Source organism: Habropoda laboriosa, unplaced genomic scaffold (assembly GCF_001263275.1).
Source record: "Habropoda laboriosa isolate 0110345459 unplaced genomic scaffold, ASM126327v1 scaffold423, whole genome shotgun sequence".
Lineage (NCBI taxonomy): Eukaryota > Metazoa > Arthropoda > Insecta > Hymenoptera > Apidae > Habropoda > Habropoda laboriosa.
The window spans coordinates 660,634-673,539 of record NW_017100606.1 but is presented as its reverse complement, the minus strand read 5'-3'; the positions used below and the strand labels follow the sequence as shown (position 1 = coordinate 673,539).

General features: G+C 35.4%; 1 protein-coding gene across 1 annotated transcript in view; it reads right to left on the bottom strand.

Moving 5' to 3' along the window:
• Nucleotides 1-12,906, bottom strand: part of LOC108576714 (protein sickie) — a 334,182-nt gene that overhangs the window by 65,083 nt on the left and 256,193 nt on the right. The window lies entirely within an intron of this gene.

Here is a 12,906-nt window from a genome sequence, read left to right as displayed (position 1 = left end):
TCAACATACTGAGACAGATTAAAATAACATAGTAACCATCTGTTTAGTATGGGTAACGCAGCGTCTTGTCAAAATAAAGAAGATTCATAATTAAAATAATATCTTTTAATTTATTACCATAAATTTTAATATCTACAAATAAAAAATATATTTTCTATTTGAAAAAAGAAGATTGACCTTCAAAAAGTCTTAAAGACGCCTAACAAATAAAAACTGAACAGGACAGTTGCATTTGCCCCACGAAACCGTCAAACTTTCGTATCAAACATTTTTCCCAAAAATGCCTTGTTTCCGAGATATTTAAACGTGATGTTTTCATACGACCACCCTGTATAAACGTAATATTTAAACTTAACCTTTTAGGCGCGCTCCTCCGCAAGTGGGTACCCCTGGGACGGCGCGCCTGGCCGCGGATGGCACAAAAGCCGTTCATGACGATTCTCTGACACGTGTACTCTTCAACGACAGCTTCGATATTGCCGGGATGCGAAATAAAGCAAAAAACGTATAATACCGTCGAAAATCATGATATCCACGAAAGTCACTATAGTGTCGTACCCTCCAAATTGGTGCTATCCACGAAAGCCGCTATAGTGGCGTTCCGTAAAAATAGAGGGTCTCGGCGGAAGCCACTATAGTGGTTTCCGCGGATGGCATCAATTGGCACTATAGTGGCGTACCGTATCTAAAAGGTTAAACTCTCGCACAACCTGATTTTTGGATCTCTTCAACCCTTTGCACTCCAATGGCGCTTTTATGGCGACACGCGTAACCACTTTGGAGAACTTCAGAATACAAAATTCAGAATTTCGTGTATTATCAAATTGATGCAAATTAACATAAGAAATAGAAATAAGCAAAATTCTCTCGTTTTCTTTTTCAAGAGAAAACTTTGGGTTTTCTGGGAGTGCAAAGGGTTAACCTTCGATCTACGAGAATCGTCTCGAACGAAGCTTTGCGAACAAGGCTGTAGAATTCGTACAGAGAAATTCACATTCCATTAAAGATAGCAATGCAATAGTAATCGCGAAGTATCCCGTCTTCAGGGTAAATAAAAATCATCGAGAATTTCATGTACAAGCGTAGCCGTAGGTGCGGGTTTCTGTTGGACAATTAGCGTCTCGCGGAGTATGAATCTCTGCACGACTCAATCGACGGAATTTTCCAAGATTCGTCAGACTGATGGCACGTGAAAGAATCATCATCGATGAAAGAAAAACACGACTTGGAAAATATCTACGCAACTCTAGAGCGATACTTATTCTTTCCGCATGCCACCAATGAATTAAAAAACACCTAAATTTGCATAATAGAAACCTACTATTACGCATACTGGACAGCGTTAAGATTCTCTTTGCTGCAATTTTAATATGAAATTTTCAGCAAATGTCGCGCGATTTTTAATAACAAAATAACACGCATATCGTGTATGCGAATATTACAAAAGGCTTGTTGTTTTTGTCTTTTAGTTTCTATCCTAGGTTTTCCACGAACCCTTTGTACTTCATTGTGAGACACACTCGACATTTTTAAATTGCCGGTTTAAATATGTATTATACCTCGCAATATTGTTTTTTTACTCAGATAAGCAACTGTTTACATTGCTTCCTATCAACCAACTGTCCTCCGAAGTGCATTTCAAATAAAACACTTGAAACAATGCGGAGTTAATGGAAGGAAAATGTAAATAAAATTCAGAGTGCAAAGTGTTAAAATGTATAATACTTACTAGTGATGAAACATTGCTTGCAAAATTGATTTGCGTTTATTACTAAAAGAAACGTGTTTCATTTGCTCGAAAGAAACGAAAATTGCTTATAATTTATGCGAACCCTTTGCGGTCCAAATAGTCCAGTTAGTCACTTGGTCACTCTCAGTAGTTTGCCTTTATTTCAGTATTTCAGCGTAATATTAGTTATAAAATACTAAGTTTCAGTATAATATTAATGCATAAAAATTTGTAATTTATCATTATACGATATCTGAAGGCAAAAAATTTTTATGTCGAGTCTGACTAGAGGTAGGACGGCAAAGGGTTAATAAAATATAAATGTATTTGAATGAAGGACTTTCTGAATGAAAATTTATGCAAAATATCCCAGAAATTTTCAAACTAAATGAAAATTTGTTTTAACGCAACGATAAGCCTTTGCAGTCCTCTAAATCAGGTGAATCCGACATACATTCTGGTTCGTAAGTATTACGACATTCGCTGAATGTGAAGCGAACCTGAACCAGTCGTTACAAAATTATTCAGCCTGGAATCTCGCGATATAACATACATTTACTGCTGATACGTGCTACTAAATCTGGCGAAGAAGTGTAATTTAACTTTTTGCACTCGCGAGGCTACTAAGAATCGCGCATTAATCCTTTTAATCTCATCGGCCGATTTGGATCGATTCGATTCACGTGCGAAGAATCCTTCGAAATCGGCTTAGTTTGATCATATTTCTAGCTACTGTGGAAATTTCATTCGAAGTCTCGAAAAATGTAACGACTAGACTGTTTCCTCCTGTGGTGTTTCTAACAGTACCGAATGATTAATCGAAGCCCTGTTAAAATTTTTAATATTTTTAAAATTTTCAATATTTTCCAGGACAGCAAATTTACATATGTGCCTCCATAAATTGTTCACCATATGTGAGAGGTCTAAGCAACGAAACAGTTTGAAAGAACTAACCTCTAATGAACTTGTTCCAAGCTCTTGTATAAAATACGTTAAATATTAAAATAAATGAACATTCTATGTTAATATCAATTTTATTTAACAAACAAGCTTCGATTTGCAACTTTCCTGTAGCAAAAAGGTTCTTCTAACTACAAACCTCTCGTTTCAGAGGCGAGACTGAATTTTCATTTCACTATCACGACTACATATGAGGAGAATTTTGGAAGCCCTAGCGTTTCAGCAGCTTTAATTGACAGTCACTGGTACACTATGGTGTATGGAGTAACACTATAAGCACGCTGTTTTTCTAAAATATACAAAATCTTAACAAACACCCTGTGTATCGTTAAATAAAATAGTTACAATTATCGTTACAACACAGTGATTCAATGAATAAAATCGCCAAAGTAGCCTGAGAGACCACACGTCTGTGGTAACGTCTTAAAGACAGATGTCTGTATTGAAAGATTAAACCATGTAATAGTTCCTGTACAAATATAACGGGTGTCCTAATACTTACGAACGTATAAAAATATACCGTTCCCTTTCGTTAAACCTTCGTTCAATGTAAATACACTGACATAAAAGCATTACTCTTTACGAAAGTGTAATAGTTAAATTCGGGAAAGCCTTCCTAAATATGGATCAATTGTAATCAAACATCGATTCCCGAACGAGAAACACGTATACTACATATGTGATAAAAATTTCTTTCTCCGATTCAAATTAGAAACATTTACAAGCAAGAAAAGTGTGACTGAACGAAAGCAGGCGATCTTAAAAAGTGTCGCACTCGAAAACACCAAAGTGAAACGAAATTTGCACGAGTTAACGCAGCCCTGTCGGATTTCCATCCTTCGTCTTCGTTAAGCGTACCGGCCTTTCCTTTAAAGGCGAGAGTTGGGGAAAAAGGGAAATCATATTAGATCCGTTCTTTCTGACTCCTTTTTGTATCGCAACAACAACGCGCGGAGGACAGCAATGCCGCGGAGAGGACCGACAGCGCTGAGTTAACGCTGCGAGCGAGTCTCGGAGCGAGCCACGTACCGCCTGTTCGGAGACAAAAAGATAAAAAGCGGAGGTAAGCGAGCCAAAGGGAGGTCGAAAGAAATGGCTACAAAGACGGACGGACGGACGCGGGTTTGAGGCGGCTAGTTAATGCCGAGCATTAAAACGAGAGACAAAAAAGAAAACAACAGAGCGCAAGCTTTAATAAAGCGATGTACGGGATTGGTCGACCAGTTGGCTTCAATCAAGTCCTGGGGTCTTCTTCTCTGCACCTCCTCGGGGCCTTTGCCCATTCCTCCAATGTGCACGCGCAAGTCGACGAATTAAACCCACGGACAACAGGGGACGAATTGTTATTATTGTCACACTTATTGTTACCGTTGCTGTCACCGACGTTTACGACAACCACGGTCCACCTATTTCAATCCCGATCAGATGCCGCCGAAAGTTTCGCGGAAACAGCCCCGAATTTATCACGCTCGCTGCTCTCCTTTATCGCCGTTTTGTTCAATGTGAACCGGAGGAAAGTTGCATTCTGTTTAAGGGACGTTCAGGCGATCGATGTACATTGTCGATACTTCAGGGTTCTCGGCGTTATTTTCAAAAGTACGGGCGGAAGATCGATCTAGCTGTGACTAGGCAACTGAGTCAAACTTTATCTCACAAAGGAAGTTCACTGGTCTGAAAACTGAAGAAAATTTGAAACTTTGCAGAAATGTAGTTCAATGGACGCTTATTACGAGACCAACTTTTGTTTCGTTGATGAAACGGTCCTAAGGGTGAAAACAACCCCTCAGATATATTTACGAAACCGTACGATATGGGAGAAAAGGGAAATTTAAAGTTCTGTGGTTTTGAAAAATAATGTTTTTCGGAAATTTGAAAAACCACAGAAATTTGAATTTAGCTCTTTAAATACTCGCGATAATATGAACACTCACAATCCTTAGGGGCGTTTCATTGACGAAACAAAAATTAGTTTCGTTATTAAGTTTCGTCTTGAGTCTCAATTTTTTTGGAATTTTTGGGTTTCTACTTTCTTTGTAGACCTTTCAAATCCCTCACAGACTATTTTGATAGGCTGCAAACTTTGGTAAAATATAAATAGAGAATTCGATAATATAGTTCGTCATTTTCATTTTTTAATATATTCGTGGTTCTGTTTGTAATTGGACTCGACGTTGTATTTATACAATATACAGGTGAATGTATATTGTTTTGCATTAAAGCTTCATTTCACGTAAACACACCAATATAAATACGTCACTAATTCTAGAAATGTGAAAATATAGTAGAATTATAAAATCTTTCTACAAGATCGAACATTGTATGATCTTTTTTTCTTAATTCGAAACTTTGTATTGCAAATAAAAATGATACCGACAATCGGTAATCATTAGTAAATTGTTAAAGAAAAAGTAGTTACAATTAATCTTTTCCAGTAACAGGCGATCTCATTCAGAAGTATCAGATCAGATTTAAAGTGATTTCTAATTAATGTTGTCGTTTGTTAAAATTTTTGAGAAACAATTACATGTTATAAAGTTGACTCAATAAACACCGTTGACATAGTTTTTAATAAGAAAACAAAGTGTTCGTTAAAGTACTTGTACTTAAGTGCCTACAAACGGGTCGGTTAGTTTATTATAAAAGTCGAATTAACTTGCCATTAACAAGTTCATTTATTCGTTTGAATAATAATTAGATGCTTACTTGTTCGGAGATTATAGTAAATACAATTGAATTAGAAACTTCCTGCAAAAACTCTCTTATGAAAGTTTCAATAACAAGAAATTGCAGATACGCGTTCATTTGAAAGTAAAACTATCGGGATTTGCACTCGAGAGTCAAATTTACCAGTGTCTATGGTATTGAGAGTACTCTCGAGAGCAACTATCGCAAGAAACTCTCAGATGGGCAATGTACCCTAAGGCAATAAGTTTCTGCGGAGTAAATTGGCAAAAGCTGAAAAATGCAACTAACGAGAAATCCACGTGGATAAATAATTGAGGTCTAATAACACAAAACGCGATTTGGAGGGGGCAAAAGGTAGCTGGAGTTTGCCAGGATATATTGTATCGGGTGGCAATTTAGTCCAACTCGAGAAAAAAAGGAATTTGAACAATAAACTGACTGGAGATAGACCAGTGTAAAGAGAAGAAGAAATCTGGGCTACTCAGATGGAAGAAAAACATCGATAGAACACTGTTGTCAGAAGTGGCTCGAGGATTCGGGCCATACCCTTCAAACCATTGGCGTAGAGGCTCTATCTTTTCTTTATTCTCTTTCTGCTATAGCTTCTTGCCGATAACGTTCTTGTCGCGTAACATTTCTTTGAACAGTAGCGGGTCGAAGAGTTTCTTCTTTTCGGAGAAACAATGTTTCTCGATCGGTAATTATCGAGCGGAAACGATAGTATCGTCCGAAGGTAAAATTGTCGAAAAAAGGAAAAGATGGTTTGTTTCCATTTATTGCTAAACTTTCATAGCCGCTGTTTCACATATGTATCTAACGCATTTAGAATCAATTTTTGATACAGTTTTATCAGTACAAAAGGTAATCTTGTCGAATGGTAAATTGCACCTAATATTCTCGCTTTATAAATTTGAAAATCTGAAAATATTGCTAAATTGGTTACCATCCGAACTTTTCGAAATTATAATATCTAATACGATTTAAAATTAAAAATGAATGATTCAACCGCTATAATATACTAAGAAATATTTTGCTAATTCGGCTGAACATTACTAAAAACATTTCGATAGTGCTGGACGAACCTAAATCTTCGATCCTACTTTTCAAAATTACAATATTAAACATAATTTAAAAATTAAAAGTGAAAATATTCCAATGATGCTAGACGAACCTAAACGAGCTTGTAACGGGGCCACGAAAGTATGAAAAACGGATAATTACCAAAATCTTGCAGAGTTGCAATCTGTACGAAACACGATCATTAAGAGAACGCAGAGCGATTAACAATCGACCGTTCAATAAAGAACAATGGTAACACAATTAGAGTTTACGACTTCCTGCACCAATGGAGACTCACTCGATTCCTACGGATTAATGGCACTCCCACACAGTTTGTATATACACGCGGTGTCTTTCGAGGCAAGTTCATGAAGTCGTACTCGGGCTCCACGAACTATACGTCCCTGGCTGCCAATAGGTTGTCAATGGAATATCAATAAAACGTATGGAAACGATCATTATGCATGGCCCCGCTCGTACTGTACAACCGACGAGTTTCTTCGCTTAACTTCTCCGGACACTTGAAATAACGCAATCGATGCGTCGCTTCATATATAACCTTGTTTCTCTTCGCTTGTTTGCTTGCATAGTATTATTGCGGATGACTTGGAAAAAATTTTTATTTCGATCTTTCAACGAAATGTTACAATTATTAGAGCAAATCCGTAATTCTTACAGGATCAGAACATTAAGGAACATATCGTCGAAAATATATCCAAGTTTTGAGATATTTTCGGACAATTAGATATTACTTTGATATACAGGGTGACCTATTTTTATTTACAAATGCTTACATTTCAGAAAGTACGTTGAATTGCAAAATTTGCTTTCGGAAGATTAAAGACGAAGGGGAGGTTAAAGCGTTAAAAGGTAAATTCATTTAATGGAGTCGTTAGGGTCATTTGGAGGATAGTTGGATCTTTCAAATGGCACATGGTATATATTTCTTTTCTATACAACGAACAAACTTAATAATAATCTAAGTCATATTTTTCGTTTCGAGATATTTGAAATTTTCCCTTTGGGTGTATTAAAAAATATTTTTTACTATACAATAAAATATTTCACAAACTACTTGCTCATGCAATACAACTCTTTTCCATGAAGAGATCGACGCAACGCAAAATAAGTGATCAAGTCAATTTTTTTAGATTTTTCACTTAGACCACTTTCATAATAACCAGCACATACGTTGTGTAATATTATTGAAAACTGAAAATACCAGGACGAAAGTGAGTCGGTAGGAACGAATGTACCGTTTAATGAACTAGCGTAGACATCTTGTACTAATATTACAAATATTACTTATTTACTACCTTCTCTATTGAAATTATACATTAAAAAACAGAAAAAATATACAAGGGGCTATTTAAAAAAATTCGACTGGCCTTCAAATGATCTTAATGCCTTGCCTTATTGTCATCTTGTCAAGATGCGACAAAACAGTTACATTACTAACAAAAATGAATTTCAATTCTAACTTTCCTTTTAATTTATAAGACCGAGGATTGCCAAATGTGTGTTTCTCCCCTAATACAGTATTAAAATAGTGACACCTAGATGCATAGTGAAGAAAAAAAATCGTAAGTCGAGGGGTTAATGCCTTCACTAAATGAATTTACACCTACACGCTTTACTGTCCCCCTTCGCCTCTTCTAAATTCTCGGAAAACAAGTCGTCCAATTCAATATACTTCTCGAAATATAAATATTTATAAATTAAAATGGGTCACTCTGTAGCTGCTGATCCCAGTTTGCACATGTGGCTCGTACAAAAAGTTTACAGTGCAAATGTCTTGCCAGATATAATCGTTTTTTTTTTTCTTTTCAGTATCGTTACTGTGACAATTATGCAGAATAACTGTTATATTAATTTATTTTCTATGCATAGTAATTAATTATAATTCATCTAGATAATTTAATTTGCTCATTGGTAATACTTTCATGAACGTACAGTGAAAAAGAAACATTTCAATTTTCATGGTAGTTGAAAAGTTTTTTAGTTGGAAAAATTGTCAACTAAAGAATTATTGTATTTAATATGTTATTTTCTCGTACTGAGAAATCTCATCGCAACAGAAATGTATAACCAACAAAAGATTTTATGAACAATTTACTTGGTAGGCGTGCAGAAATATTTTTGAAATTTGAGAAACTTAACGAAAAATGTGTTTGGTAGAAACGTAACGAATAAGACAATTAAGCAGATGAAGTCTCATAAAGTACAAGCTTCTTAATGATATTTGTCAGAGAGGAGGGGCGTTTAATTTATTCTGCCGCGACGCGGCGCCACACGTAAGCAGGTTAAAATTTGATGCTAGGCTTACCCTCTAGTAACTGCAAACGACTTATCATTAATTTTGAACGAAAGCTAAGAATTTCACGTAATAATAAAATTTAATGCTTTTAACAACGTATATACGTTATACGCGTTTTATAAACGCAACGTTATATTCTGAAATTCGTTTTCAACCCTTTGCAGCCCGATTTAATTAAATTCTTCGAAAAGGGGAAAACACTTTATTACCAACAGAATTTTAAAACAGCTAAATTCACCAAATGTAACAGTGTGGCCACTTGTAAGAATGTTCATTTTACTTAAAACTTATATCAAACGGCATCGATGGACAGAAATACAGCGTATACAGGTTTTGCACTCCAAATTCAATTTTTTGCAAATCAAATTCATCTTTTTGTTTATATTTTATTTCAATCTCCCGATCACAATTTAAAGGAAACTACTGTTTCCCGTGAATTGTAAGATGTACACTTTTGTATCGATAAATTTTGTAATAAAATTTTGAATTTCTCAACGATAAATTTACAGTTGATTCTATTTCTATCACAGAAGCTTAAGAAAACAATTTTGTAGAAAAACATGATTATCAAAGGGGATGAATTTCATTTGCAAAAGGTTCAACTCGATTCGCAAAACGGTGAATTCGATTTGCGAAAAGTTGAATTTGTCGTGCAAACATTGTAAACGCAAAAATAGTACACGACAACAAATGGAATCATTAGCCTGTGGAGAGGGTTCAAGAAGTAATCGAATAGTAACGACGTTCCGAATAAAATTGCCAATTGCAACAAAAGAAGCGTCTGGCAACGCAAGAAACGCAGCAAAAGAACTAATAAATGTACCGGGGAACAGATGTTTCGCGATATCTTTGTCGTCGTCTCTTGCAGCATCGCTGGACGGGTGTGGTTAATAACTGCAAATGTATGCGGTACGTAATTACGCAGGCAAAAACATGGTTAGGAAAAAATGTAGTACACGTAACTCGGATTGCCTATGAAGTCACTTTTGTTTGCAGATAAGACGGGCTTCGTTTGTTGTTGAAGAATAGCGGTATTTAGGCAAATAATGACGGTGATCTAAGTAACGAGGAAAAAGAAGCAATTAATTCTTTCAATTCGCAGAGAAAGAGCTTATCTCTTCTGACAATGGTAAATTTTGCATCGAATTTTCAATAGCTTTGTACGGGAAATTTTGTTTCCTTTCTCATCAAAGATGATTTCTACGACGTCGTGAATAAAAAAAAAAAATAATCCTGATATCCTAAAGTCCAAAAATAATTGAAAATAAAGATTTGGCACATACAAATTGACCATTATCACCATCTCAACTAAAACTGACAAATCACTGCATTCTCTAATATAGGAAATAACCTGTTGATATACACTCAGTCAAAGAAGTCTTCGTTTCTTTATTTGTACTAATAGTAAATGTTACGTTTATAAATAAAATAACGTACATTTATTTGCTACTTTCTCTGTTAAAATTATACAACGCAAAATAAATACTTTCTTAACGAAGTGCATATACAGAGTGAACCACAAAACGTGATCACTTTGAATTAACTTGTTATTAGTGGACTGAACGAACTTGCTTTCAAAGTGGTCCCTTAAGACGACTATAACTATACGTTTTATTAGTTCTTTCTTTCTCTCGAAGTTCTCAAGATCGCCTTCAGATTTTTCACAGACAAATACAGATCTATCGTAGGGAAAAGTAGACCGTGAAAACTTCAAAGGAAAATAACCGATAAAAAAGTATCCTACTATTATCTTACGAGTCTCCTTGAACCATATTACGCGATAAAAAGAATTTTCGATCGGTAAACTAGCAAGAGAATAATTTAAGCTGATCACGTTACGCGGTTCACCCTGTATAACAAGTAGCATTCTTTGCGTCGTTAGTAATCCACATGAGCAACCAACTAATGGAAGAAGAAACACAATCTTCAACGAGACTGAAATGAAAAAAAATCTTACATCACATGTTTTCATCTTCCTTCGTACTCTCAATTAACAAGTAGTTTTCAGTTTCAAGGAAGTTTGGAATTTTTATCGAATCCATCTAGCCAACTTCGGTGACCGCAGTCACTTTTATTACGCCGATCGGTTTTTTAGATGAAACAATTCCCATTAGCGTTTCCTTGGAAGCAGCGAGATCTTCTTTGAAAGAAGAAACGGGAAGCTCTACGCCTAAGCTCTCAACTCGCGAATGTCCGGTATTATGTGGACGATTAATTACATGTACACGCGTTGAACGATCATGCGGCACGGGAAGAAGAATGCCGCAAGAAAAACGCCGTCATACTACTAAAATTACTAATATGATGAGAAACGAGACTGTATCTGGGCCAACGGTACATTCCACAGCGGTGCAGTATAGCCCCCGCTTATCGCTCATCTAGAAACTCTTCTTGTAATTAATGAGCCAAGATAACAAATGCTCCAATGCTATCGTGATAGAGTAGCCAGACTACGCAATATATTAGTTTCAAGCCGATCGTAAACATCGTGAACGGAATCTTTTAAATTGCAAATGTTACATGGACGAAAAGAAGAACCGCTTAATTAGAATTAGTAAAACCGAATACCGTTCAGTTTTAGCGCATTATTCGAATTTTTCTTTTCCCCTGAATTTCGCTTTTTTTTTTGTAAGGAAAGAACTTCTTTAAGTTTTAGATTTGAGTAATCTTTCTTTTTTCAAAATTCCTTTGGAAACTTTTCTTCCCGAATTTTGCATTTTGCAAGGAAAGCACTTTTCCAAGTTTTAGATTATTGAAATCTGAAGTTTAAAATTTCGCTTTTTTTTGTGTAAGGAAAGAACTTTTTTAAGTTTTAGAGTATTGAAATCTGAAGCTGGATTTTTTTTCAAAATTCCTTTTGTAGAAATCGACGGAAAAATATCGAGGGACCCCAACGGGAATCGAACCCGGGACCTTCGGCTTAGCAAGCAGAGGCTTTGCGCGCTACGCCAACCACTCCCTCCCTATTCTCCCTTGTCGATTTCCTATTTGGGTACGGAGGCCCCGGTACTACACTTTAAAAACTTTTTTTTCCTGAATTTTGCTTTCTGCAAGAAAAGTGCTTTTCCAAGTGTTAGATTATTGAAATCTAAAGTTGGATTTTTTTTCAAAATTCCTTTGAAAAATTTCTCTTACTATAAGATTTATACTATTTGTTCGTTTAATGCTTTACCTGAGAGACATTTATATGTAATTTTAGCATTTATCGACGATTCACGGGTGACTATAAATATGTTGCTTCAAATTCTTAGCTGTCACGTCTGTTTCTTTAACATGGTTTCGATTCAAGATATACGCTTGGGGGTAGTAAATGGGGATCACTGACAAGCTCGTAACAAAATGTAAAAGATGATTAAAATTGCGATCGCGGGCAACGTAAAACCCGGCTATCTAATTATCTTCTCTAGTATTCAAATTATATATAAAAATTTTCTCGTACCACCATAGCTACAGAAGATAAATTCCATGCTAAATACAGGGCGAGTCACATAACTTGTCCACTTTGAATAACTTCTAAAATATGTGTCCTACAAAAAATCATAAAAATCATATGATATTGAAACGGTTTTTTAAAATAATCTCTTTATTTACGAAATATCAAGGTAACTGTAAATTACTTGAAATGAAATGCGCATCTTTTTGCATCAAAATTTAAAAGAGCAGTAAATTTTCTATAAGAAAATTAGAAAATATAACAAAGTAAATTTCAATAAATTTAAAATCAAGAAAAATTCAAATCAAATATCTCGCTACTTATTAGATTTAAGACAAGTAAAGCTAATACTTTCTTATAGAAAATTCACTGCTTTTTGAAATTCTGATACAAAAAGGTGCACATTTCATTAAAAAATTCGGTCATCTTGATACCTCGTAAAACAATAAGCATCACATGTTTCCTTCGATACCATGCAACTTACATACACTACCCGCCAAAATTTTGGAATCACTTCCCACTTTTCACCAGTATTAAATCTGCTGCTAATTTTTTATAGATTTGAACTTTATCTCAATTCTACTTTTATCAATTGATTCGGATGATAAAAAATTCTCAAAGTCGCTCGACTTTCTTCTGGAAATTTTTGTGTAAATTGCAATGCTCGGTGATTCCAAACTTTTCGCCGGTAGCGTATACATGTCTGAAACACTTGTTTGTAGA